Source organism: Nymphalis io, chromosome 16, assembly GCF_905147045.1.
Source record: "Nymphalis io chromosome 16, ilAglIoxx1.1, whole genome shotgun sequence".
Classification (NCBI taxonomy): Eukaryota; Metazoa; Arthropoda; class Insecta; order Lepidoptera; family Nymphalidae; genus Nymphalis; species Nymphalis io.
In genome coordinates, this window is record NC_065903.1 from 8,516,853 (window position 1) to 8,540,939 (window position 24,087).

General features: G+C 32.0%; 1 protein-coding gene across 1 annotated transcript in view; it reads left to right on the forward strand.

Moving 5' to 3' along the window:
- Positions 1-446: 446 nt before the first annotated feature.
- Positions 447-24,087, forward strand: part of LOC126774200 (rab11 family-interacting protein 4B) — an 87,826-nt gene continuing 64,185 nt past the window's right edge. The window contains exon 1 of the mRNA XM_050495608.1: positions 447-702. The gene's annotated coding sequence lies outside the window, so the exon portion shown is untranslated. The remainder of the gene's footprint in view (positions 703-24,087) is intronic.

The window sequence follows — 24,087 nt, forward strand, 5'->3', positions numbered from 1 at the left end:
TACACATTACCTTTAAGCTTGCCAGTAAATCAACGATGCAGTTACTAAAATAAATTTTGTATTAGAAATAATGAGTATGTACTTATATGTATAAATATAATAAACTTTTGATTATTTATGTATGTTTTATTTAAAAACTGATTGGTCTGATGGTTATCTTAGAGCAATATATATTATAAAGGCATATAATATATAACACTATCGCCTGAGTAATATTTATTTTATATACCTATCAAACTTCTGTGGAAGGAAATAAGGAAATTTAGCAATAAGCCAATCGTTTAAAATAAGTAAGTAACTAATCGTTACTTTATTTAATTTTGTCTAAGCCAGGTGTCAAAACGGACCACTGCGTGTTCTTGAAGCTTAGCGGTCGTCCTCCCTCCCACATCACTGCGTATCTCTTTTCAACACTATCACGCCGTCTCTCTCTCTCAACAAATTCAGTCACCGCGCAACCCGCGTGTCATAGAGGTGTGCAACTTTAGTGCGTTATGTTTCTTCGTAAATAAAACCTGTTTGTGTACATTATTTGAAATATTAAAACATTTCAGATTTCAAATAAAAGTGGTTCATAAGTGATATATTATTTGTGTCGTTGGGTGAGAAACAGTGACGAGTTTTTCTTGTGTACGGTCCTTGAGTTGGAGGCTCTATAATCGACTTTCTGTCTTCTTATTCGTTCGACGGCGATTAACCAAGGTATGCGACTATTTTCTTTAAAAAAAACTTGACAATATAAAACCCTATTCATTTTATTCTTTAATTCTACCCGTACGCTTTATTTACTATTAAAAAAAATATTGATGTTTATACTTTTTTACTAGTTATTAATAAGATACTTATATAGAAAATATTATACTACTTAACGAGTAAATTTTACTGAAGTATTATATAACAAACATTTTTACAAAACACTAAGATGAGACAAAACTTTCTCGTATCTATGATAGCGGATGTATCGCAGTATCTCCTAAACACGAAACAGGTAACTGTATAAGTTGATCCTTCGTAACCGGGCATTTAGCGACTAGAAAGCTAACAAGCTAACAACATGAATCAACTTATGTTAATAAAACACATCTATCAATCGTATTTACTAACATTATTTTATATTTAAAAACATTATAATATAATTACGTGCCAGAAATGTCATGTATACAGATACAACTAATTTAAAAGATGATTAAGTATAAAAGGAATTTTTATTAATTGAAGAGCGTGATTAAATAAATATATAAAAAATATTTTTTTTTAGTAAATAAATATTATTTACTAAAATTTTTTACAAATTAATATTATATCCTTACATATTATTCTGACTACGCAATTAACACGAGAAATAGATAATTAAATATTATATCTAATCGTATACAAAATGTTTAGTTTTATGTAAGTCAAGTCGAATTTTATATGAATCTAAATAATTTTAACGTGAAACAGCGTATGTCCAAAATATTTTTTTTCGAATGTAATTAAAAAATATAAACTGAAATGTTGGAATGAATTTAATAATTATTATTGAATATTCATACAGACGATGTCTTAGAAAATATCTAAAATTACAATTATTATGAGAAGCTTTTACCTCTTAAAACTCTTCAATATTATTTTGCGTAAATACGGACAAAGGACGTAAAAACTATGATCTTTGGTGTCCAGCCTGTTGTATTCTCATCATTCTTCATACAATGCTTATGTTTATAAACAGATGGTATCACTTACCTTCAGGTAGCCCGTTGACTCATTTGTCTTAAACATTTAATCTTTTTGAAAGAATATTTCAAATAATCTTTGTTTATTTAACTGACACCAATACAAATGTTAGTACAAAAGTCGAGTTTATGAATATCAAGAGTGAATCTATGTATATCGAATAGTTTCCATATTAGTTAACTTGATTAATTACGATTAAAATTTACTTAATTGAATTCATTTTAAAATGGTAATATTGTATACTTTATATTCTACATATATAACTATAAGACCACGCAAATGAAATAAAATAGTATTTAGTAGTTTAAGTAATAAAAACAAAGATTAATTAAAGCAATTAGCTTAAATGTATTGTTAACTAAAATACTAATCCAGTGTGATAAGGAATAAGCAGTTATAGTAACAGGTGTTGTGATGTCAAGTGCATGGGGTGGTGACGGTGTATCGCTTGTTTGTTGCCTCTACCTGTAAGGGTCGGGCGTAGCTTAATCTTATTGAATATATTTTTAACCTTTTTTTTCATAACGCGCAAACAATTTTTTATATTGCATCCAAAATCATAACTATTTTTATTGTTTTAATGTCAAAAAATAAAAGTTTTGTGTACACGTAATGCCCCTTAGTAAAGCGTTAATTCATTTTACTTGAAACAATGGTTTTAAACAAAAACTATAAAGATAATAAAATTTTAATCTTCTGATATGATTGACATCAATTCTTATAATATTTTTTTTATAATATCAAGACTAGAACATAAGTAAAAAAAAAAAAACTTTTGTTCGTTTTGAATTTAAAAGTCACATTGGCTGTTATTTCCTTTTTCGAAATCGGCTAGTCAATATACATATTCAAAATTCCATTTTTAAAACCGAAGTAATGCGGTTTTAAGAACTAAGCTCTAAATCTATGATACACCATATATTAGCATAGAGTATAGATATTAGTGTACACGAAAATATTCGGCTACCGACAAAATGATACAAATCCATTCGGTTTTAATACTCTTTCACACTACACCAATCACAAACACAGCTGTAAACGTGGTCGAGTGAGTCATGCTTTCGAAATGTCTCGTGACGTCACACCGGTATGTTTGAAATGATACAAAAGATCCTGTCATTATAATTACGTAATGTACTCGTGGTTTATTTTAAAAATATTCATTCGTTTTCCCGTCTGATTTCGTATGTGATCTGCTTTTATGTTAACACCTTATATCGGAAATTAGTTTATTTATTACACTTTTATGCCTCTATAACTATCTCTATCTCCATACAAGAATGTCTCTAAAGTATGTCAATAGAAACTGTAGTTAATCTCTTTCAATACCTATGTATATTCCAATTTTATTAACCTATAAATATATAGAAACTGCTTTCTTCAAGCAATCTGGTAGCATTAACAACGTATAACGAGTAATGTTTCCTATATACTAGATGAAAAAATAAACTTTATTCCATTAATTTCAGTCGATTTAAGATTCTTCAGATAAAATGCAACTATTGTTGTCAATTGCTGTATTTGTTGTTCATATTATGTTATATATATTATAAATAATTGCAGTCTTATTAGATATTAACAAGTTAACGAAAATATTATACTTATAGGTACAATGTTTATATTTTATATAAGAAAATAAAAAACAAGAACAATCAATCAAAAGCCCCAAATAAACAAACAAGATTGTCCAAACAATTCATCTATTATTTAGGCTTAGACTTAGAATATTGTAGTCATTGCTAAGTCTTCGTTTTATAAATAGTTATTTATTTTAAACTTTATGCTGACCTCTAATGAAGCCTAGAAATGTCAAATAGTTTTATTTTTGAACTTCTGTTTTATCAGTTCAAAGTAGTACGGAAGCCCGTCAAATATTTAGGCGTTTCCTTAAAATTATACGCAGAAAAAGTTGCTAGCGCTATGAAATTATATATATATTTTTTAGATGTTTTATCAAAATAAGTAATCACTTTTTTAGTTACAGAATAAAACTTACTTTCACGTACACCATTTTTTTACTCGTACAAAATTTTAGTGTTTAAATAAACACGTTTCTAATTTCATGTACTTCATTTTGGTAACTACTCATTAAATTTTATTTGATTTAAAACTATATCTAATATGTTTATTGAAATAAACCAAATGTACAAATTTAATGAATAAAATACATTATTAAGCTGAACTTTCACCTTTAACAAAGGTCTTTGGTCTTGTAAAAGTTATAGGCTATGATAAAAGTTAATAATCTTAAAATACCATAAATGGGTACGTTTTTTTTTTTTTTTTACAATAATCGCTATAGGTAGCAATCTCTACATATAGGCTGAATATCATAAGGCCTAGGTCCTAAATATAAAGTAAAAAAAAACTTAAATCCAAAAAAAAAATAATTAAAAAGTTTTGTCACTTTCATTGTTAAGATAATATAAAACTATTTGCTTAGTTGACACTCTACACAACGTGACGGACCCAAATTATTAGAACATTATTACTCGGCCAACATTGAATAATACATAAAAAAATCGAGTTATTTAAATATAAGGTTTCTCTTCAACTAAATGCTTTAAATAAAATTAAAAAAAATAAGGTTAGTGATTACGTACATATCATCTCATCTCACAGTATATTTTGTATTACACTCGGACACATTTACTAGAAATGTTGTTTGAAAACATGAACATCTATCTCAATTCATAAGCAACAATGTTTACAAATTTAGAAATGTTTTTCAAAACATTGAACTCGTGAACGACCACGCGATTTACAAAACGTTTTACGAATGTGACACGCAAAGTTTTTATTATATCTAAACTGGATCTAAACGTGTTTAATTAATGATTGGAAGTATTAAATATTTTATATTAATATTAGTGTTCAATACATTCGTTTAAAGGATTAATTAAATATAAGAAAATAGTAGTTTTTATCACTCCTAAGTCATGACAAAGGTTGTTCACTTTTATTGAGGAAAATAATGTTATTGAGTTTTAGAAGAGGAAAAAGGTTAATAAAACTAATCTTAATTGTAAGTTTTTATGTATGTAGATACTAAGGGAGAAAATTTTGCAGCATTTCTTTGATAATTAGCAACGTCACTTCAATCAATCACAAGGATAATAATAATTATATTATCTTCACGTTTTTATAAAAGTGCATTTGTTTATAATATCCTGGGACATTTTTCACACACGGCCATCTGATCCCAAATTAAGCTTGTACAAAGCTTGTGCTATGGGAACCAGACAACTGATATACTACATATACTACTTTTCTTTTGTAAATACATAATTATATAGAAAATTACACCCAGACTCAGGACAAACAGACATGTTCATGCACACAAATGTCTGTCCTGGGTGGGAATCGAACCCACAACCTTCGGCGTGAAAAGGCAAGTATCTACCAACCACGCCAACCGGCTCGTTTTACTAAACTCTACGTATAGCGGAAAATGTCATTAAACAGGAAATCGTACAAATTTAAATTACCTCTAAACTATCTTTGCTACTTTAAAACATTTATGTCAATGACAAAATTTATAGCTTTTATTCTATAGTAGATAACCTCAATCTATGGTTGTACGGCTATTTGGCGTTTAGAAAAATCAATTAACCAATCGAAATATACGTAATGTAAGCCTATGTCCATACAAACCTTGGGCCTTTCAAAGTTTACTCAATATCCACTATAACGTTATGTTGTAGTTTATTGGTAATTCCGCAACTTGCACAATTTTCCGTTTTTTTTTTATTGTGTTGCCAACCTTAAAGCAGATTTAAGTAATATTCTGGGCTTTGGATTTTTATTTGTTTATGTAAAGGCAATTAGAATATATATTTCATAAAAATAGAACCAACGTACAGAAAAAAAAAACACAAGTTATGGATGAATATATGAGACATGGAAAAACTACATAGATGGATTGTTTTTAAAAATATTGCCATATACGGACATACAAATGTTCACAATATTATGTTGAATCGCTAATTCTGAGAACCTGATATTGAATGATTCCTGCCATACAACTATTTTATTTATATATAACTATAAATTATTTATTTTATTTAATTGGGTTTTAACGCTATCATAACTTTTATTATATTGGCGAAAGCTGTTCTGCCGTAGTTACGACCTGACTGAGACGATTAGATTAAAATCCTCTAATATAAAAATATTTATTATATAGTATATATCACGAAAGTTTAAATAAAGTGTACAAATGGGTACATCATTTGTGATATCTTGGAACAACTAATAGCCTATAATAAATATGGGTACATATTTAAGTGAAATCACTTAAACAGTTATGTATATTATATTAATAATACTGCATTATAGGCAGCAGATTATGAAGAATTCGTGACTAACTAATTAATATGCAACATTTACGTAACGATCAGTGATTAAGTTAATTATCGTGCTTTACCCGTCAAACAATTAATATTTTATTTTATGCCTTCACGTCGAGTTTTTTTTTTAATGATTAACAATTTATTATCCAATAGGTAAAAATATTAGGTGCTTGAGCCGAATTTGTATTTAAATATATATACTTTTTTTTAATTTATAGGCTAGCGCTTGACAGTTATCACACCTGATGGAAAGTGAGATATAGTCTAAGATGGAGCGCGCTTGCCTAGAAGTGGCCTATTCACTCTAGACTTGAAGGTACCCACATTGTAGGTGGTGGGGAAAACGGAGGTCGGGAGGGTATTCCAGACCTTGGCGGTACGTATCAGAAACGAGGAAGCAAATCGTTTCGTACGTGTCTTAAATACGTCAACTACGTCTGCACCCGGCAGATCTTTTCGATGCCTTGCAGTTCTGTGGTAAAAAGGTGACGGGGGAACCAAATTAAATAGTTCCTGAGCACACTCTTCGAAATATATCTTGTAGAATACCGACAGGCAACTTTACGACGATGTTCTAAGGTCTGGAGTTTTGTGACCAGTGTCTGGTCGCCAATGAGCCTTCTAGCACGACGATCCACTGAATCCAAAGCTTCAAGCTGGTACTTAGCAGATCCGTCCCATAAATGGCTGCAGTACTCCATGCACGATCTGACTTGGGCTTGATATAGAGTCAGAAGCTGTTTCGGTGTGAAGTACTGCTTGACCTTATTGAGGATGCCAAGTTTTTTGCCAGCAGTTTTAGCTTTGGATTCAATATATTGTCCAAAGTTGAGTTTGGATGTTAATATAACTCCTAGAAGCTCTATACTGTCGGGTACAGATACACCTCGGAAAGTCGGAGACAGATGGAATGGACTCCTCTTGGTGGTGAACAAAAACGCTTGAGTCTTGGTAGGATTAAATTTGACTTGGTTATCATCGCCCCAATTCAATACCTCTTCCAATGTCAAATTGATGTGTTCTACCAAGGCCTCCCTGTGCTCACGAGTTTCTGCTGCTTTAGTTCGGGGACCGGATATGTATCTCTTCGTTACAGTGCTGTCGTCTGCGTACCCAAAGATACCGGGTTTCAGCAGATAATTTATATGCAGCAAGAAGAGTGTAGCGGAGAGAATTGATCCCTGAGGAACACCGGGATTAATCGCCATTAGATCAGACGAGAAGTCATCTAGGACAACTCGAAATGATCGTCCACTCAGGAAATCTGATATCCAGTTGCAAAGGCCAACAGGTATCCCATAGCTAGGAAGCTTGTTCAGAAGTCCCTTATGCCAGACCCGGTCGAAAGCCTTGGACGCGTCAAGTGAAACGGCTAACGCTTCACCGTACTTGTCCATGGCCTCGCCCCAGATGTGAGTAGCGTACACTAAGAGATCTCCTGTTGATCGATTCCGACGAAAGCCGTACTGCTGGTCCGATAGGAGATCGTTTTCTTTGAGGTACGCCTGGAGTTTGTTATTCAATACACGCTCCAAACCTTTGCAAAGTATGGAGGTGATTGCTATGGGTCTGTAATTGGCCGGGTCGGCACGGCTATTCTTCTATTATATTTTTTTAATCGAATGTCGTTTAATATTTAAAAAAAAAAACGAAACTATTTTATCACGTGAAAAATTAAAATGTATTTTAACATTGATTTTCAAAACAATCAAATAAAAATTATTATCAAATAATAGTTAAGTCTCGTCGGTTAAAAGTTACGTACATTTTAATGTTATTATTGGCGTTAAACTAACAATTGCTTATTATTAACAACATCCTGATTATATTTTTGAATTGATACCCTTCCTTACACCAACAATTGGTGCGTAGAAACTTAAAGTAGTTGTTTATTCACCAAATCCTATTATAATTTATAAATACATTTTTATAATTGTAAATTGATTTTTTGATATTGAAAGTTCAATAACCTTGTATAATGTTTTTAGGTTAGTCTGAGCACAAGTCACGTTAGTACATAACGTAACGTGTATGAAGTTTTAAAAAACGTACATTATTGGTAATTAACACAACTGTTTTTATCCTTAGAAATAAATTTGGTGTCACAGTTTAATAGCAAATTTATATTTTCCAACATTCTATAAAAAAAACGTTACGTGACCTCAAAAATTAGTATTATTATTTAAACTATTTAATGTTATCTAGTATTTATGTTTAGTTTTAACCATAATACTTAGTCAGTTCCTTTCCTTTATTAATTTGAATGAAGACATATACAATATATCTTGTCATTTCTATTGATATTTTTCTAAAAAAAAAATTCAAATACTATCACATATTTTGCATTCAAATGGCAAGCATTTCATTAATGTATTAACATCAAAAATGACTATTACTTTTAATTGTCTCTTCGCTCACATAAATAGTAATGGCTACATACAACTCGACTCATATTTTCACACACCGTGCACTTACACGACGGTCCCTAGGGAAAGGTTAAGTCAACCCTCAATTCCCACGTCTGCAGGAAGCCGTATAAAAAAATTACGGAGTTCCTTAAAAATTCCAACACAGCACACGAAACAGGAAAGTGACATGGTGCAGTGCACACTTGTTTGGGTTCAGAAACCACGGTCAATACGCTTGTATAATTTTAAATTGATCACATTGTCACACTGACATTCTATTCAAGGGTAATAAGTGTTTTTTATATAAAAAAAACACTCGTATGTTTATATGTATGTCTTTAAAAAAAATAAAACAATAGTCACATTGAATTAATTATTCGTTGTTGTTTATTTTATATGATAATTAATATTCATTAAGACGTTTTCTTATAAAAAGTATGAGATAAATTGTTTATGATAAGATATGTAAATTTTTTCATGAACATGGTAAAATTATGAAAAATGAAAATGTTTTACATAACTAGTAATCTTCATAGCAATTCTTTTTTAATTAAGATGACGTTATACCGTGAAGAATTCAAAATGTGTTGTTTGTCCATCATCAAAACTAGGCGATTTGTAGGCTAAGTAATGAGTTATGTAAACCTTTGTTTAAATGTAGAGAAAGCTAATAACGTTTATATTTTCCATGTAAGGTACCTATGCTTAAATAAAAAGTTTGTTTAGAAAATTATTTATAAATTGAGGGGTCTGTAGTAATAAAATGGTTATTTAAATGGAATAGAGCGATAAAAGTTTTCTCGTGACAATAAAGCACCATTTAGTTTGATATATTCCCATAAATATGCAAAATTTTCATTGTTTCAATATAAAGAGCTACTGGTAATATGACATACTTTCTCAATAACGTACATGGAAATTATCCGTTATGTGATCAATAAAGCGGAAAAACACTTAAAATACAATTCATCTCGACATTTAAGTCATTTAAATATGAATAGAATTATTATTATACTTATTGATAAAATAGAAAACGTCTACTGACTATGCCAATATAAATCAAAATGAGTAATATTATAAATGCAAATGTAATGTCTAACGAAACTAACGAAAATGTCTATCTGCTTGTGTGAGATAACCTAGAAAGTATTATTATACTTTATCATAATTTATTGCAAATAGAAAAGCGCTTGCCTTGCTTTTTAAATGGAGCGTAGCAACGTAAACTTTCCCAATAGTTTCTTATCAGCCATTGCGTTTCGTGGCGCCTGGCATCTTACAACTCTTATGAGAATAATAAAAATCCTCTTGTTTTTGAAATAGTTCGCAACTTATTCTCTTCACTTAATTCAATTTTCAAAATATAATAATAATAATGTTTACCTGGACAAGAATACCACTGATTAAATAATAACAAAACAAAGTATTTAAAGAATAAAAGTCTGGTGAAGACCTATCATGCTAGAATTCTCACAATCTACGATTGTCATTGAAGGCCATTGTCACGGAGTAATTAGTCATTCCGAACAATAGAAATTCAACTTGGCCAAACAATAGTGACGCGACTAACACAAGATTACTAGAAACCGGCTTACATCTACTGCGATGAAATTATTCTTTCTAAAGTAAGAATGGTTAAAATCTGAGGGAAAAAGCAACTACGTGCATTGCCAAGTATTATACTGTGTAGTAAAACTTATGTGACCTCAAAACGCAGCGAATTAAAAATTAAAAAGTTTTTTTCTTAATTACAAATTTATTCAAAGTAGAAGCATCACACTAATTTATTAATAGTGTAAATAAAAACTGCCATCCGAATTGACGAAAGAAACTTAGCTGTTATTTTTTACTTTTTGTCTATTTGTATTTGCTTATAAAGATTTATAATTTTACATTATATGATCACCATGGTGATCGATTCCAAGGTATCTATAATTTCATCTTTCAACATAGCATTTATCATTAAACAAAAAAAAAAATTTTTTTTATTAATTTCGACAATGAAATAAATATGATAAATTTGACACCGAGGGGCGTTGATGTATCTGGCATTTAAAATATCGCACTGATAAACATGAAAAGGTATTTTTTGTGTGTTTACGTGTTTATACTTTCAGGATCGATTTTGAGTTTAACTTTGTAACGTTACGTATTAACGTTTCTGATGTGAAAAAGAAGTTTTACTTTCACTGTCACGTGAACAAAGTCAGTATTGCATGACTTTTGATTTGTTTATGTTCTATTCTATACCGCTTTTATGGTTTCGTACATAAACTCTTTTTTTTTTTTTGAGGAGAAGGTTTGGAGCTTATTCCACCACGCTGCTCCAATGCGGGTTGGTAGAATTCACATGTGGCAGAATTTCAGTGAAATTAGACACATGCAGGTTTCCTCACGATGTTTTCCTTCACCGTAAAGCACGAGATGAATTATAATCACAAATTAAGCACATGAAAATTCAGTGGTACTTGCCCGGGTTTGAACCCACGATCATCGGTTAAGATTCACGCGTTCTTACCACAGGGCCATCTCGGCTTTTTCCTCAAAAAACCTTCTCCTCAAAAAAAGAGGAGAGGAGGCCTTTAGCCCAGCAGTGGGACATTCACAGGCTGTTACGGAATTACGGAACATAAACTCTTATAGTATCACTCTCGCGTCTCTATCCGACTGTCAAAACTTCTTTTCTAAAACACTTTTTCTTCTCTCCTGGACGAAAACTAGAAATTTGTTAATTAATCTATATACTAGTGTCAAAATGATATAACCTTTACGTGCAATGATGTGCTATTTTAAAGTCCCTTGCGGAGTTGGCATAATAATTTAGAATAAAACGTAGCATACGATTTCCTCTCGCTGTTGCCAAAAAGCCAACATTGATCGAATGCACTGCTGTTATGACAATCTGAATCTAGAAGCACGTAACGACGCTCTTGGATCTAAAATAAATTATTATTAAATGCGTACTTGCCTATCAAATCGTCTTTTTAAATTTACCAAAATTATCTATATATAAAAAAAGTGTATGTGTGATTTCATAATAACTGAATATTTTTTTGTTCATAATACTTATGTATATCAAACCACATAGGGTATAGATGATGAGTCAGTCAATATAATATAAGGAATATTGCGGTATCAAATCTGGCAAGTATCATAGTTGACTTAATTTATTTGGTTTATCTTTATTATTTATGTGACCTGCGGTGAAAGACTGTCTCTGTTAGAAGTTACTATTACTAGTTGTATTTCGCATGTGGATGAACAACTAACTGTGCGAATCGTTTAACTCCAAGTGGTAATTCATTCCAATAACATTGGTTTTGCAGACACTCATTAGCACCGCGCAAGTCATCGTCAATCGCCTTTTACCCATTATTTACTCATTAGTGAAGTGGGTACAGTACTGTTATAATGTAGAGCCTTGTCAAGTTACAGTTAGCAAAACGATCATGGTCACGCCGATTTCCTATAAAAAGTGTTACGCAATTCAAACGATTGGAAATCTAGTTTCGGTAATCTATTTAGTCGGTGTCATTACGAGCTTTTATTTAACTGTTATTATGCTTGAAATTTTACAACTGAACTTTAAACCAGTTCCACCCTGTTGTACTATAATATTGAATTTGATATTTTGCATATACTTCTATGGTGCTAGTGGCGATAATAGCTTTATGCTACATGTTATTAATTTTAAAAATAAAAAAGATTGATATTTTTTTTCAATATCAACTACTAACGTTGACATTGTTGACGACAGATAATCAATAATCTGAGAATGTGGAACGCTTAATCGTATACGAGATTAATTGGATTGGTCATAAAAGTATATATATACCTAGTATTTTATGGCTTTGATCAAGGATCAAATACAAATAAACCATTTACACAAATATAATCTATAAATAAATACAATCGAATTAAGAATATACATAACTTGGATAACACGATGGAGGTTTTAAGTAAGAAGGTTAAATAACAAAGATTATCGTGACTGAGGCTAATCAGCACCTGCATGAACAATGAACTATTTGAATTTGCACAGATGTTCATTGTAGTATTACCAAAACCAAACATTTGAATGGTTCATAATGTCTTCTTGCAATTTCTTTCATTTAAAAGCAGTCAAGCAGCTTGAGATATCGTCGTATAATAAATGATAAATCAATTATCGATAGTTCGTAGTGAACGAAATATATTGGATAAAAAATGTTTTTTTTACTTATTAGATAAAAAAAATATATCTTGGTATATTCTGTCCTAAGAATGTTGTTATTCATTTCAATATGTTTGAATAATTATTGACAAAAAGATTATGTACATACGTCCACGTTGATGACTATTTTGGGTACCTATATTCAAATTTAATATAAAATTAACAGGCACATACGGAAGTTTGAATCTATTTCCATAATCATTAGTGGTTGAAACAAATCCCTTATTAGTTCTGTTGCATAGTAAAATACAAATAGGGCGTGTTGGCCGTGTGTCAGTCTATTTTGGTTCAAATTGCTCACTTGTCACCCGCTAATGGCGCCGAAAAGTACCGTGTGATGTGTGACCTCAAGTGTTAGTCTATACTTGGATGTATGAAGTCGAGAAGTTTCTTAAGGCCCTACGACAGTATTATGCGATAGAAGTTTACTTAACTATCGGTTACGAGAGACGGCATTAATCGTTCTAGGAATCATTGTGATTCTAAGATTAACACAGTTAATATTGTTACTATCGTCCCACGATGAATAAAAGATGATTTTTATACAGCTACTAGTTGCTCCGTGTGGATTCATTCGCGTCGAAACTTTACTGCCCCTTCCCTGTGGTTCATAGTGATGTTATACGGTCTAAGCCTTTCTTAATGAATTCACTTTTTCAAACCTGACTGGAAGCACCCGAGATTCTGTTCATACAAACAAAATCTTCAGCTTTATATAGCTAATAATATAGATAAATTATAGCTCTTAACTTAATCTGAATACAACCTCTTAATAATAAATGTTAAAATATTAGTAAAAATGTAACTACTGATTGCTGCTCCTTATATCTAATAACATGTTGCAAAATAACCATTTTTTTTTTTTTTTTTATTTTTTTTTTTTATAGAATAGGAAGGCGGACGAGCATATGGGCCACCTGATGGTAAGTGGTCACCAAACGCTCTTAGACATTGGCATTGTAAGTAATGTCAACCATCGCTTATATAGCCAATGCGCCACCAACCTTGGGAACTAAGATTTTATGTCCCTTGTGCCTGTAATTATAATTATAATTATACCATTCAAAAGTGCTTGTAACAACTTACTTGAATAAAGTTTAATTTGTTATTATTTTATTTGATGTCAATGAATTAATGAAATTGAAATAAACTTAACAGATATAAATAAAATAATAAACCACGTATCGTAACAAAAAAGGATGTCTTGTAACAGGTTTAAATTTACTTTTTGCGCTGGCCACAAGTATAAGCCTACAAGATAGAGGTACTGGCTACTGGGGCAAATGCGGCCCGCATTCGCCGTATTTATAACTAGCGCTTTACCCACGGCTTTGCTCGTGTTATAATTCAGATTTGCTTTATACCAATTTTCATAGCTCTTTCTTAAAAAATGAAGGACTTTTATACAAATATTCCCTTTATCACTTTAAGGGTTACAGTTTCAAAAATCCTTCCTTAGTTTTACTTTCTTAGTGCAAGTCCCAGTAGTTTAGGCTGATATGTAAAAAGTAACAGCTAAATAAAAATGAATTTCCCACCACTACGCCTCTCTTTGAGGAGAAGATTTATATAGATTTGCTAAAACTATGCTATTTGATAAATATTTAGCGAGCTATTTTCATGTTATCCAAAAAGTAATATTGAAACGTAGTTATATATAGAAAAGAGACCAATTATTTCAAAGAAACCTATTTATTCTATGGACATCTGCATTACCCATTTTAGAAAGACAACATTTACGTACCTTCATAGCTCTTACATATCTGCAATTTATATATATAAACATGGCGCTATAGGTCACAAGAACTAGGTTCTTGAGTAATTTAACTTTTTAGTTACATTATTATTTATACTGTATCTTTAACGAGGATCCGGTTGGCGTGGTTGGTGGATGCTTGCCTTTCACGAAGAAGGTTGTGAAAATTCCCACCCAGGACAGGTATTTGTATGCATGAACATGTCTGTTTGTCCTGAGTCTGGGTGTAATTATCTATATAAGTATGTATTTACAAAAGAAATAGTATATTTAGTATATCAGTTGTCTTGTTTCCATAGTACAAGCTCTGTACAAGCTTAATTTGGGATCAGATGGCCGTGTGTGAAAAATGTCCTAGGATATTATTATTATTATTATTAATTAAATTGTATATCTCTTGTTCTGTAAGACATTCGTATTAATCTCATTTCGAAGCTTAGTGTGTCGTGTTCGACTTAATGTTTTCTACTAATGATCAGCTTATAACGAACGATTGAGTTACTGTGTCAGTGTTGATATTATTTTGCTATTACAGCGAAATGTATTTGACACATTTCTCCGTTTCGAACGTAATTGATTATAAACTTATATATAATATACGTGTTACAGTCTTGTGCCATTTTGTTTCAAGGACCCTGAAAGTAAAGTTAACTATTTTGTATTATGGCAACCATACAATACAATCCTTAATTTAATTCATAATGTTAATATTTTAGTTACGTATCGATAATACATTAGTAAATCCCATCCATCAATATAAAAATTTTATCATTAACAAAACAAAAATAAAAATTTATATACCTAAACTCATAAACGTAATATATTGTTATCTTGGTTTACTTGAAAATTATAACACTGAATTATTTGATCAGATGAAATCAAGAAATGAGGAACTCCTCCCTATAATTCAAAATTTCGGAAAACATTACACAAACCAAAGCCTCCATATAATATTATGGTGTTATAGTTTAATCTGAGCGTTAATAGTCAACAGGCTGCACTATGTTTATGTAATTAATGTTTTACTTAAATTAATCCATATTTGACATATTAGAATTAATATGTTATGAACCGAGATGGTCTAGTGTATAGAGTACGTAGACCACAAACTTGAATTCTATCGATTACCCATGACTTTTGACGTTACAGCTTGTGTTTATTCATCGTGTGCTTGTCCGTGAAGAGAACCATCGTGAAACTTGCATGAATTGGTTGCAGTAGAACAGCGTGATAAGCACCGGCTCCTTAACTGCAGAGTAGGCTTTTAGTAGTAAATTTTGGATTATTACAAGCTGTTTCTAAACCGTATTGTACATACCAGATATTTAGTTACTTCCTTATATATTTGACCTTTATATTTATTTCGAAATTACATGATAAAATGAAGGAAACTCTACATTCCTTAGACATCAGAACACTTGATAAAAGTTAGCCTTGAATTTCAATGCATTGTTAATCAATTAGTGACTTTTAATTATAACGGAGGTCGAGTTTGTTTCACATTCATTTGAAGATAGTTTACAGGATATTTTAAATTAAGTGTCCTAAAAATGAAATATAAAATTTTGTTCAGAGAAATACAATTTAAAAAAGAATTCGTTAATTTTTCTGTAATTACAAAAAGTCTTAATTACCAACTTATTACTTTAATAATATAAGAATATAACTTTTTTTTCTACATGCAAAAGTATCAATTATTGTAATTATCGTCTGCTTTGCAGTGTTTTCACAACAACGTAAATGTTTTTATTAAAATTTAAAATTCTACTACGTCGCAACTATAGAACCTGTTTTTTCGATCACATTTATATATTCAAGCTAAATATGTTTTTATTACGATCTCGATAAGTTTGTCATTCGTATGCATATATATAACTCGCATGCATTCTGCATTCATATGAGTATCCATATCGAACGAACATAATTACGTTTATTATTATAAAAGAAAATATAAAGTATACTTAAATGCCAATTGATTAATCTAAATTTATTTCAATATATGTATGAAAGTTAATTTATGGTCCTATTTTGTGCATTTTCATTGATACATTTTTTTTGTTGTTTACGCATTATATTAAAAGTCAACAAAAAGTCTACATTTGAATTTTCATTCTCTATTTATTGTGTTATAGCAGTGTTGTTGTTGTGAATTATACGCATGTATTATTTAATAACAGTGTCATAGTGACCCTGACAAATTAAGAATGTAAAAAATTATTCAATTAAAGTGCTGGTGTATAGCACGAGGATACAACATATATTTATTTTTCCTTAAGCTGTAGCATTTATATTTAATTAATAATTATTTGTATTAAGTATTATATGTATATAAAGATACTGTACAAATCATGACCGTGTTGAATGTTAGCAAGAATGCTAGTAGCATTTCCCCGTTGAATCACAATTTCGATCTTCTGGCCAAAAGTGAACCACCCCTTCTGTCACCAGTAGAGGCAATAATTTATTTTATATGTATATAGCTAAATATTTGTTATAATATGTGTACATATGTAATATTATGACGTCACTCAGCCTCGGTTAAAAATTAACACCTCGGTTACACAAACAACCTTACACAATAAAATAATAATAAAAACTTGTCGTGATAAAAAAAAATAATTCAGTATAATAACGAATACATGACGAATTAAGAAATTTAAACCAGTGTAAGTGATAATTATATTTCTTCATGACTTTACGAATCGTTAGTTTTTTTTAGTAAGTTCGAATATTACTGTGAAAAAAATGCACTAATAGTAATAAAGTTTATAGTGGCGCCACCCGTAAAATACTTATCATTGAGTAGTTCCGCTGGCTATCTGTGGCCTTCTTCATCAGTTCCACTTTACCAAGTCATCATCATCATCATCATATCAGCCGAAAGACGTCCACTGCTGGACAAAGGCCTCCCCCAAGGATTTCCACGTTAGCCGGTCTTGCGCTGCCCGCATCATACCAAGTCATACTTTCTTAATGCAAATGCTTCACTTGTTGATAAAAACGCCAAAACCTTTATATGTATGCCTATAATATTTGTAGACTTTCCGTAATCAAAATTGGATTTTGATAACAATGGTACCAACCTATGTTATATCTTCCATAATTTTTTTTAAGTCAATTAAAAATGACATTTTAATTGTTACAATCTAAGTATGTAGTTTATATTTACTTATTTCGAAATATAAAAAGATTTTGTTTTGTTACAGTTATTACATCTGTATTCTTAAAAATAATTAAGCGTAAAACTTGTAGGAAGCATAGTAGTGGGGACGAACATAGCCCAAGGGGTTTAAATCAAACCTGCGATTTTTGCATCGCAATTGAAACATTGAACATAATATGTGTTCCTAAAGTAAAGTAAAAAAGTAACAGCCTGTAAATGTCCCACTGCTGGGCTAAGGCCTCCTCTCCCTATTTGAGGAGAAGGTTTGGAGCTTATTCCACCACGCTGCTCCAATGCGGGTTGGTGGAATACACATGTGGCAGAATTTCGATGAAATTAGACACATGCAGGTTTCCTCACGATGTTTTCCTTCACCGAAAAGCACGAGATGAATTATAAACAGAAATTAAGCACATGAAAATTCAGAGGTGCTTGCCCGGGTTTGAACCCACGTTCATCGGTTAAGATTCACGCGTTCTTACCACTGGGCCATCTCGACTTGTGTTCCTAGTAATCATTTAAAAATACATTGAAAGAATACTCGTGTCCGTCTTTGTCAAAACCTTGATCTTCTTCACGTAAACGTGACGTCATCAAATACCAGTTCGTGCCAAATCACCGCATTATGTGACGTTCAAATATTTGTTGACATACACTGGTACCATTTGTTATGTATGAAATAAATCCCAGCTCCCATAATGTGTTATACACTTGTGCCCTGAAATATATAAAAAAAAATCGTTAAGTATGTTATCTAACGTTTAATAGTTACTTTTTGCTGATTTTATATTTTTCTTTATTGATAATACTAGTTTCCGTCCGAGAAGAGAGATATTGTGTTTGATCTTAGGTAACCTATATCCTTTCCTGTAACCCTGACAACGTGTATGCTAAATATCATGATGGTGGATTGAGTAGTTAACACTTTAAAGCTTAATATACAAACTCTCACATTTATAACAATAAGATACTGGTCTATTTCTACATGGCAAGAACTTAAATTTAAATCATTACTTTATAAACGATGACTCTATGGAATAGCAGCATGAACGCGAGCAATACATTACCGTTGTATTGCATTGTATCGACTTAAACATAGATATGATGTGTATATGCGCGGCTTACTACTCTTAACTAATTAAATATGAACTGTATCATGATCCAAAAAACAAAGCAGCGTCTACCTATACTATTATAAAGATTTGTTTATTTGTAATCAATAACTTGTAACATATATGATATTTCACTAATGATAACATTTCAAATTATTTACGTAGTTTATGATTAATTATGGTATATCCTATAGTGAATAGAATTATATGCTAAGTATAAATCTTTGTTGTTTTACAAACCAAAACGGACATCCGCTTATAGGACGCTACCACGTCACATTTGTAACTTTATATCACCTATCTAGTGACCTAGAAACGCATAAAAGGCTTTAGCAGTACAACAATAGGGTATAAAATGAGCTGATGTTAGTTTCCGTTTGCCCTAGAAAAGCAGACGATCGATGAAACGGTTCGAAGGCCTAATGACCTTACGGAGAATTAACCAAAATGTTTTTTTTTTTTATTATAAGAAACCAAACGCAATTTGTTATTCACTGGCTCACTCTCGTTTCATCAAATAACTGGTTATTAAGTGAGTTGTACCCAACAAAATGGGACCTTCACAATTCTTTATTACCAGTAAAAATAAATTATATGTTCCATATATTAATCGGTGCCTTTAACCTTTGATTACCTGAGTACTATTTTTACTACAACTACGAATATAAAATGGTTATCGATCAGTAATCGCTCGGGTCACCAGAAAAGAGTAGCTCGATATAAGAGGTATTATTTTAAGTATGTTGTTTTATTTATGTTTACTGATCCTGATTTCATAGTTGTTTTTAATGATTGCTTGACTTTTACCAATAAATAATATTCTTAAGTAGAAAGTTTGAAGCTTAGGATATATGGCACGGGTGAACAACCGTCACTTGCACGTTGCCTCACGATGTTTCTGCCGAGATAAACTATAAACACAAGGTAGGCACATGACTAAATCCAGACATCTACAGAGCTATCTTGGTTCATAAAATTTGAAAACTAGCAACTACAAAAATAAACATACACACTTACACAACTACGGTGAACCAACTCATTTGAAAGGTCGAAAAGTTCGTTGCCTGTCTGATCCCACGACGATGGAATAGTTAAGAAACTGACAATGCGTAAAATTGTACGTTCTCAACCACAAACGTTACAATTACACAAAATATAGCGAAGGTGTTTTTGTTTGTTTGTCCTTATTTTACTTAGCAACTTTTCCCCGAGGCCCATCTGGGTGGGTACCACCCATTCATCAGATATTCTGCCGTTAAGCAGCAATACTTACTATTGATGCGTTCCGGTTTGAAGGGTGAGTAAGCCAGTTTAACTACAGGCACAAGGGACATAACATCTCAGTTCCCGAGGTTGGTGGCGCATTGGCAATGTAAAGAATGACCATTATTTCTTACCTCACCAATGTCTATGGGCGGTGGTGACCAGTTAACATCAAATGGCCCATTTGCTCGTCCGCCTACTTATAATATAAAATGTATATATATATAAAAAAAATTTTTAATTATTTGCCTAACCGAGGGCCAGAAATTAAAAGGCTATAATAGCCTAAATATACTTTATATCCCTGGAAATACGCGTGGGCGCAAAGCTTTGAGCTTAAGGTAATACTGGAATGTTTTAGTTATTTCATGTAGGGTGGGAATGAGTCAGTTTAATTACATAAGAAAAGAGACAACGTTCCTCGGTTGTGAGGACATTATCGCTTATTTTACCAGAAGGCTTATCATGAGGTAACAGACTGTAAATGTCTCACTGGTTGGCTACGATTCTCACATTTACAAGGGTTGGTTATTCCACGACGTTGCTCCAATGCGGGTAACTTACGATGTTTTCCTTTACGCCGGTAAAGGAACACGAGATTAATTGTAAATACAAATTAAGCACATACAATTTCAAGGTTGCATGTTCAAACCTCAGGCTCCATCTCTGCTCACAGAAAGTTATCATGAAGTATACTCAATAAAATAAAGAAAAATTTATGAAGATAAAAGAAATGTCTATGTATCTCGTTTGTTTGTTGTTTATTATGATGATGGTACGCCCTTACCATACTTCTAAAATCGTCAATGTTAGTTTAACAAATGTATAGCCGCCATAGCAGCTAAAAGGCAAAATATTCTTAACTAAAATAAAACGTTAAAGAGATAAGGCAGGAAATTATCTACGTATAAAGGAAGTGATTACACGTAAAGTTAAATTGCATTACTACTCGATAAATATCGTTGATGATGACATTCTCCGGACCGATTTTGGTCACAGCTGGCTTTCATAATAGAGCCAAGCCAAATACGCAAGACATATTTGACAAAATTATTGTATACTGCAAAAGTGGGTGCGTAAACACAGTCTCTATTAGTTACCCACCAACCAATAGAGACTATGTTTGCAAGCCTATCTGGATAAGTACCATCCACTCCTCAGGTATTCTACCGCTAAACAGCAATACTTAGTACCTTTGAATTCTAGTTTGAAAAATTACAGGCACACGGGACATAAAATCTTAGTTCCTAATGTTGGTGGCGCATTGGCTTTGTTTTTTTTTTTTTTTATAGAATAGGAAGGTGGACGAGCATATGGGCCACCTGATGGTAAGTGGTCACCAAACGCCCTTAGACATTGGCATTGTAAGAAATGTCAAACATCGCTTATAGCCGATGCGCCACCAACCTTGGGAACTAAGATTTTATGTCCCTTGTGCCTGTAATTACACTGGCTCACTCACCCTTCAAACCGGAACACAACAATATCAAGTATTGCTGTTTTGCGGTAGAATATCTGATGAGTGGGTGGTACCTACCCAGACGAGCTTGCACAAAGCCCTACCACCAGTAGAAATATTCCTTCCAGCGCCAATGTTTATAGATTACCATTAACCAAACTATTTTATAAAACACACTAATTCTCTATTATCTACCACAATCAATCAATAAGAATTTAAACACGGGAGTATAAACACTGCAAACTAACAAACTGATTCTGCTTCCGAGATTTATTTGACCGGTATGTAATTACCACCGAGCTATTAAAGCTTTATTTAAATATTCAATAATAGCCACAACGATATCAATTCAATTCGATATATTTTCGATACAACCTTGCGAGCAGAAATTTCACGAAATTTCTTAACCGCTTTCTATACGCAATACATTTACATACCGAGTGTGTCGTACATGTGTTTGTAAAATAGATAAAAAAGATTTTACCGGTAATAATAAAGCGGTAGTCATTAAGCGTGAATGTTTTTACATACCGCATTATATTATGTAAAGTGAGTCACCCGTTCCGTTGTTAGGTATATAGCACAGTCTATAGACATTGCAACATCTACTTACTAAAAAATTATAAGTCATTTTAATTGTAGGAGAGATAGTTACTCTCAAATATGAAGGTCTTTTGTTGCTGAAATTTTATAAATATATAGCGCTTATGAACTATATGATTTTTTTTCCGTTTTATCTTACGAGTTAAAGAAACCAAAGACGTATAAGAGAAGTACTATACGCGCGATCTAAGTTGGCCTAATCGGATACTAATCTCGTGATTATCTGGCATGTTTAACAAAAAAAATATCCCGGGACTCATTCAAACACACGTAAAAATCATCAAAAATGCTCCGGAACATGAATTATATATATCTTATATTTCGTTGCTCTAGTCACCAGTGGTTAGTTTACAATACCACACCTAGGTACTGGGTTTAAATCCAGGACCGAACCAATAAAAAGTTATTGGGTTTTTCTAAAGTTCGCAGTGTTGACACTCCCTGATATATATATATATATATATATATATATATATATATATATATATATATATATATATATATATATATATTTATATAGGAATTTAAGTGAGTAGTGGGGGTTTACCTCAGCCAAATTTAAATAGGCATACTGCGCATACGGTTATTATAACATAAATAGTATCTAAATATATCTAAATAGATTTGATGAAATTTAGTATGAAGCAAGCTTGAACTTCACTGATACGAAGCCGCAGGCGTTAAATAGTATAAAATAGATGACGTAAAAACATTAAATCATTGTAATGAAAACATATTACAAGAAAGGCTACGAATAAGTACTAACTTTAATTAATTGTTAATTAAATTGGTGGTGGTAGGGCTTTGTGCAAGCTCGTCTGGGTAGGTACCACCCACTCATCAGATATTCTACCGCAAAACAGCAATACTTGATATTGTTGTGTTCCGGTTTGACGGGTGAGTGAGCCAGTGTAATTACAGGCACAAGGGACATAAAATCTTAGTTCCCAAGGTTGGTGGCGCATTGGATATGTAAGCGATGGTTGACATTTCTTACAATGCCAATGTCTAAGAGCGTTGGTGACCACTTATCATCAGGTGGCCCATATGCTCGTCCGCCTTCCTATTCTATAAAAAAAAAAAAAAATTGTAATTTTTATTGACTCAGTTACTCAGGTAGATTACATACATATAGTGGAAGCTTCATTGGTCTAGTAGTAAGGCCGCAGACCTGGGTTCAATTTCCAGGTCGGGAACTCTTTCCGGTCGTGTCGGATTGGAGTAAATCGGGAGTGCACCTGTGTTTGCGCATAAACTTGTGAACTGTAATATGTCCTGCGCAGTTGGCTAATCTCTCTTGAGATTGGCCGCCTTGGCCGAAATCGGTCTGGAGGACTATTTAGTGGAAGATAATTTTTTTTTAAATATTTAAAAACCAACTAAATTAAACAATTGGAAACAAATTCTATCTTAACAGGCATTCTCTACGAGTCAATATTTATTCAAAAGAGATTATGAAATATGAAAAATCATTACCTCTTCCAGGATTATAGTTTCAATGAACCCAGCTGGCAATATTCCAAGGCTTGGCAAACTCGTATTTAACTCAAAGCGAATAGTCTTGCAGATATAAAGTGTACTTATAAATGTTGTCTATAATTGGCTTGCGACGTCTCACAGTCTGGTGCGATCGGTCTTGACAAAATCCCATTAGTTCTTGTGAATATGAAGAGGTCACGTTTTCGTTTTCGTGATTTGTGTTGACATTCATTATATCCAAACGTCTGCTTATAATGGTCTTTTTGCTCCGTATCGTATGTTAATGAGTTCTTTGCTCTGCTTTCAATGATAATTACATTATAAGTATAGTGAATTGTCCAAGGGGAAGTGGATGACAAATACTGTCGTGGGGTAAATTTTGATCGCTAATAAGAATTATTAAATTCTGAAGAGAAATAAAAAATAATGAACTAGTGCTTATTTTTTATAGCCGAGATGGCCCAGTGGTTAAAACGCGTGAATCTAAGCCGATGATCGTGGGTTCAAACCCAGCAAGCACCACTGAATTTTCATGTGCTTAATTTGTGATTATAATTCATCTC